This window comes from Ovis canadensis, chromosome 2 (genome assembly GCF_042477335.2).
Source record: "Ovis canadensis isolate MfBH-ARS-UI-01 breed Bighorn chromosome 2, ARS-UI_OviCan_v2, whole genome shotgun sequence".
NCBI lineage: Eukaryota > Metazoa > Chordata > Mammalia > Artiodactyla > Bovidae > Ovis > Ovis canadensis.
The window spans coordinates 113,327,708-113,334,403 of NC_091246.1; the positions used below are offsets into that span (position 1 = coordinate 113,327,708).

General features: G+C 39.4%; 1 pseudogene; it reads left to right on the forward strand.

Annotated features, from left to right (window-relative positions):
• Positions 1-2,126: 2,126 nt before the first annotated feature.
• On the forward strand, positions 2,127-3,139 carry LOC138434643 (aminoacyl tRNA synthase complex-interacting multifunctional protein 1 pseudogene; annotated as a pseudogene).
• The last annotated feature ends 3,557 nt before the right edge of the window (positions 3,140-6,696 follow it).

Consider the following 6,696-nt stretch of genomic DNA (forward strand, 5'->3'; position numbering starts at 1 on the left):
GGATCCCCTAGTGCTGTTTTTTAAATTGCTATTGCATTTATCTTCCTCTGCTTCCTTGGTGGCTCAGATGGTAAAGAATCTGCCTGCAATGCAGGAGACCTGGGTTTGATCCCTGGGTCTGGAAGATCCTCTGAAGGAGGAAATGGCAACCCACTCCAGTATTCTTGCCTGGAGAATTCCATGGACAGAGGAGCCTGGCAGGCTACAGTCCATAGGGTCACAAAGAGCTGGATATGATTGAGCAACTAATTCTTTCCTTCCTTTTTGTCTTCCTCTGCCCACATTTTCTTCTAAGACCATGCAGGCTTCTTTTCTTGGTTTACTGGCTTTTTCTTTGTATGTATGACAACATAGGCTGACCAAAGTCCTTATTGACCCTGATCATTTTTCCATGTTGGAAATATGGGAATAAGACCACATTCCCATCTATTCCCATCACCCTCCACTATCCCCAGTTATACAAACACACACACACACACACACACACACACACACAGACACACACACTTCTGGATCTTACAGCATATATATGTAAATACAAGTTAAGGAACGCTCATGGAATTGAGCAGTTGGGGAGGCTTCCAAAATATCAATATCAAAAGATAATATCAATTTTTAATGACCTTTACTGGTGGCTCAGAGGTAAAAAATCTGCCTGCAATGTGGGAGACTCATGTTCGACCCCTGGGTAGGGAAGATGCCCTGGAGAAGGGAATGGCAACCCACTCTAATATTCTTGCTGGAAGAACTCCATGGACAGAGAAGCCTGATAGGCTACAGTCCATGAGGTCACAAAGAGTCAGACATGCCAGAGCAACTAACAGACCCACACCTTATTTCTCTGATACAAAAACTGATCTGCAGGTGGATCTAGGTTTTCATGTACAGCTTATCAGGGTAGAGGCAGAAACTAAACCCCATTCTGTATCTCATTTGCTGGAGAGCAGAGCTACAGAGACATCGTAACACACCTAGGGGTCCCTTCATCCCCAGCCTGAACTTGATACCTGCAAATACTCTGCCTGTTGCTGTCATTGGGACCAGAGGAAACACGAATGAACTGCGACTCCAGAGCCCAGCACTGAGCTCTAGCTCTGACCCTGAGATCCGAAAGAAAGAAGGAAAATGATTATTGAGGATTCTTATGTGGCAAAACTGTGCCAGTGCTCTTCAGGTTTCAGTCTTAATTTTAACAGCAATCCTGTGAAGTGATTCCTATTATGCCCATTTTACAGATGAAGAAACAAGGGCTCAGACGGGTGCAATGACTTCTTGGTGTTTGGGAATCAAGCCCTGATCTATTGGACATTATTGTCCTGTATTGCTCCACCTTGTCATGTCCCTAAGGGCCAGATTTTTAACCTCTCTGCCTTAGAGTGTCTCCATTTATTAAACTGAACGTGATTTTTTTTATTTTTATGGGTTCATCTAACTCTGATATTCTGGATTGTAAATGCATTTGAATGCTTAATTTTCCACTTTTCTAAGCAAGAGTTTTGAATCATATTGTGAGTGACATGCTTTAGCCAGAGTGTGACTTTCACCCTTTCACTGCAAGAGGGGATAATTGACCTTGCTTGTGGAGTGGATTTGTTACCCTGACACCCAGGAATGAAAGGCCACTTAGACACAGAAAGGGTACTGACATAGCTTCTTTGTTCCCCTTATTTATAGCTCTTGGTTTCTTCTTCTTTTTTCTTGTCTCTGGAAAATGCTTCTCATTTTCTAAATCTTTGTGCTTTGAAGACCAATTTTGCCAGAGAAATGTCAAAGGAAAAATGGGTTAAATATGGAATTGATTCTGTTCACTTTGAGCTGCAGTAGCCTGACTGTCACCCTAGATCTTATCATCCTACTGAGAGCAGAGGCTTGGCATTCTGGGATCACCACTTCCTTTGCCAACAGCAAAGTGCAAAGGGTTCTTTCTTAATTGATGTTTGCCTGTCTGGATCCTGAAGAGAATTCTGATGGTATAGAGGAAAGGCAGCACCTGGCTGGCAGCATGATGTTTTGGTCAAAATCTATCTTCACTGCAGAAATTCTCATGGTGTTTTAATCTCATCCCTTTGGGTGGTTGTCCATTTATAACATGTTTTAAAACTTTAGCAAGATGAGGCTCCCGGCCGAAGCTGCTGAGGTGCCTCAGTCCACCGATACATGATTTTCTGCCTTTTCTTGGCAAAAATGGCAACTGGTGATGCTGTTCTGAAGGGATTGGAGCAGAAGGGTGCAGAAGCAGATCAAATTATTGAATATCTTAAGCAGCAAGTTGCTCTTCTTAAGGAGAAAGCGATTTTGCAGGCAACTTTGAGAGAAGAGAAGAAACTTCGAGTTGAAAATGCTAAATTGAAGAAAGAAATTGGTATTGAAACAAGAGCTAATTAAGGCAGAAATTCAAAATGGAGTAAAACAAATACCATTTCCATCTGGTACTCCACTAAAAACGGATTCTACAGTTTTTGAAAATGAGATACAATCTATACCAATAACAATCATATCTTCTGGTGCGAAAGAGCAAGTAAAAGGAGGAGGAGAAGAAGAAAAGAAGATGAAAGAGAAAGCTGAAAAGAAAGGAGAGAAAAAGGAGAAAAAACAGCAACCAGTAGCGGGAAGTGCTGACTCTAAGCCTGTTGATGTTTCCCGTCTGGATCTTCAAATTGGTTGTATCATCACTGCCAGAAAACACCCTGATGCAGATTCTTTGTATGTAGAAGAAGTAGATGTTGGAGAAACAGCCCCAAGAACGGTGGTCAGTGGCCTGGTGAATCATGTTCCTCTTGAACAGATGCAAAATCGGATGGTGGTTTTACTTTGTAACCTGAAACCTGCAAAGATGAGGGGAGTAGTATCTCAGGCAATGGTGATGTGTGCAAGTTCACCAGAGAAAGTGGAAATCTTGGTACCTCCTGATGGATCTGTTCCTGGGGACAGAATTACTTTTGATGCTTTCCCTGGAGAGCCCAAGGAGCTGAATCCTAAGAAGAAGATTTGGGAGCAGATCCAGCCTGATCTTTACACTAATGATGTATGCATGGCTACATACAAAGGCCCTCCCTTTGAGGTGAAAGGGAAGGGAGTGTGTAGGGCTCAACCTATGGCCAACAGTGGAATAAAATAAAACACTTCAGTTTCTGAAATACATTAGAGAAAACAATAAGAAGAAATAACATTTGCCACTCATAGCTAAAAAAAAAACTTTAAAAGATGAATCTTCTTAGTGTTCTTGACAATTATCTATTTATGAAGAATTGTTATTATTAATTTTGCATAAAATATATCATGAATGGGGGTTGGATTTTGTAAAGTACCTTTGCTGTATCTATTAGTATGTTCATATGATTTTTCTTCTCTAGATTGATATGCTGGGTTCCTTCCATTCATTGATTTTGGAGGGTATGCAAGGCTAGAGTTTTGAACTAGCCTTGTATACCTGGGATAAATTCCACTTGGTATTACTTATACCATTACAAAAGAATGGTATAAAATTCTTTTCATATAGTGTTGGCTTCAACTTACTAATAATTCTTTAAAGATTTTTGCTTCTGTGTTCATGGGAAATACTAGTTTTATTTTATTTTCTTGTGAAGTCTTTGGTTTTGGTATTGAGATACTGCTGTCCTCACAGAATGACTTAGGAAGTGTTCCCTGTGCCTCTCTTTTCTGGGAAAGATGCTAAGGGAATTGATACAATTTCTTCCTTAAATTTTTTTTTAAGTCATCAGTGAAACCATCTGAGCCTAATGCTTTCGGTTTTAGAAGGTTATTAATTATCTGTCCACTTACTTCCTTTAATAGAGAAAAGCCTGTACAGGTTATATATTCTCTTTGTGTGAGTCTTGGTTGAAAAGAGTTTTGGAAAAAAAGACCTGCATCTTCAAGGAATTGACCCATTTCATCTAAGTTATCAAATTTGTAGGCATAGGTTTGTTCATTATATTCCTTTATTACTCACAACATCCATGAGAGGTGTAGTGATAGCCCCACTTTCATTTCTGATATTAGTAATTTCTATTTTCTCTCTTTTTCTCTTTACTAGCTGGGTCAGAGGTGTATCCATTTTATTGATCTTCTCAAAGAATTGGCTTTTGGTTTTGCTGATTTTCTCTATTGCTTTCCTGCTTTCAATTTCATTTATTTCTATTCTAATTGCAATCTGCCTCCCAATGCAGGAAACTTAAGAGATATGGGTTTGATCCCTGGGTCGGGAAGATCCCTTGGAGGAGGGCATGGCAACCTACTCCAGTATTCTTGCCTGGAGAATCCCATGGACAGAGAATCCTGATGGGCCACAGTCCATAGGGCCGTAAAGAGTTGGACACGACTGAAGTCACTGAGCACGCATGCATGCACAGTATAAGCTTAGGTTACTGGTTTTAGATCTTTCTTCTTTTGTAATAAATGTATTAAATGCTATAAATTTCGCTTTTTGCACTGCTTTCTCTGTATATGATAAATTTCGATAAGTTGTATTTTCAATTAGTTTAAATTTTTTAAATCTTCTCTTGAGACTTCTTTGACCCGTGTGGTATTTAGAAGTGTATTGTTTAGTCTCCAAATATTTTAGAATTTTTCAGCAATCTTTTTGTTATTGATTTCTAGTTTATTTCCACTGTGGTTTGAGAGCATACTTTGGTTTCTCTCCCTCTCTCTCTCTTTTAAAAAAAGATTTGTTAAGTTGTGACATGGAAGCCACCTATGTCCATTGACAGATGAATGGGTAAAGAAGATGTGGTATATACATGCCCAATGGAATACTGCTGCTGCTGCTGCTAAGTACTTAGTCATAAAAAGAATGAAATAATGCCATTTGCAGCAACGTGAATGGACCTAGAGATTATCATCCTAAGTGAAGTAAGTCAGACAAAGACAAATATCGTATGATACTGCTTATATGTGGAATCTAAAAAAAAATGATACAAGAGAACTTATTTACAAAACAGAAATAAACTCATGGACATAGAAAACAAATTTATGGTACCAAAGGGGAAAGGGAGGGAGGGATAAATTAGGAGTTTGAGATTATCATTAACTATTGTATATAAAATAGGTAATAAGGATCTATTGTATAGCACAGGGAATTATACTCAATATCTTGTAATAACATATAATGGAAAAAGAATCTTAAAAAGAATATATTATATTATTAGTATGTATAATACTAATTATCTTGATTAGTATTAATGAGGTGTATCTTTCTCCATTTCTTGGATTAAAAAAAAAACTATTATATCACATCTATCACCAGTGAAATTATTACTTTGAAGAATGTAACCACTCTTGCAAAAGGCAGGATAGTAAGCCATTTTCAGTCATTCACACCTTAGTATAAGTCAGTGTATAAGCTCCTTTCAGTAAACAGATATGGACAATTCTATGTGGAAGGAACTGGAGAAGCTGTAAGAGATGATGAGTCAGTAGCTGAGAAAGGAGATAGAAGCCCTACACAGAGAAAGGAGAGGTAGTCAGATGTAAAAGGCAAATCTTGTGCTCCTTCTGGAGAAGGAAATGGCAACCCACTCCAGTATTCTTGTCTGGAGAATCCCATGGATGGAGGAGCCTGGTAGGCTACAGTCCATGGGGTCACAAAGAGTCGGACACGACTGAGTGATTTCACCTTCACCTTGTGCTCCTTAAGATTTCTGCTCAAGTCTGATAGTGCCTGAATGTGTAGGAGCTTTCCTTTTTAGGTGAATTCACCAGTAGCTGTGTACTGAGTGTGGACCTGGATATGGAGCAGGAGCTAGGAACACATGAGGGCTCCCAGGAACAACCTAGTGACCACCTAGTGGCTCCATACAGTCTGTCTTAGAACTTGTTGTGGTTTTGATCTCTAGGTATATGAAATTGAAGGGAAACAAAATTAATTTACAGGCTTATTCCCCAAGGTTCCTTTTTTGCTTCCTTCCTTAAGCCACATCATCTCAAACCTTTTTTACTTGGACTGCATCAAGGTAGCCTAGTGTTCCCAGTTATGCTCAACTCCAGGAAGTGGGATGTTCTTTCAAAGCCCACTTCCTGTCAGAGAGTCTCAGTCTTGAGAGGATCTGTCCAGGCAGGACTAACTCTTCAGCCAAGCTGAGTATGTGGTGTGTCTTGATGGTGTGATTTGAGGAGCACCCACAGGGTTCCCACATTCAAAAAATTTCTTCCCTACTCATGCCTAAAATCCTATCCTTGATGATTCATACCTGTTGTTAACACCTGGTGCCTGGAAAGGAAAGACACCTGGCTCTTTACTTCCTAGTTTTGCCTGGAAGTGGCCCAGGATTACGGTCATAAAGGGGCTTCTGAGTGTATGAATTGGAGTGTCTTGCAACTTCTCATAAATGCTGACAAAATTCAGTATGAGGTCTCAAGTCTTTGGGGCAGGGGGAGAAAATCAAAGAGGCTTTCAGTGATTATTTCTTAGGAAGCAGGTTAACAGCAATGGGCTGGTTTTGACCAAATGTAGGCTAGATCATGGCATTCTACACATGACCCATTGTATACCCTTATTTGTATTCAGGTCATGTAAAAGCATGTGAAATAAGATTGCATGTTGGCATCTATTCCACTCTGTCTTTATTGGACTAAATGTGTTATATGGTAGTGATTTGGTAGCTTGACTAAAGCTTTGCTGAGTACAAATGACCACTTACTCTAATCTCCCTTCTTTCCATTTATATCCCATTCTTAAATTTTATTTATTAATTATCT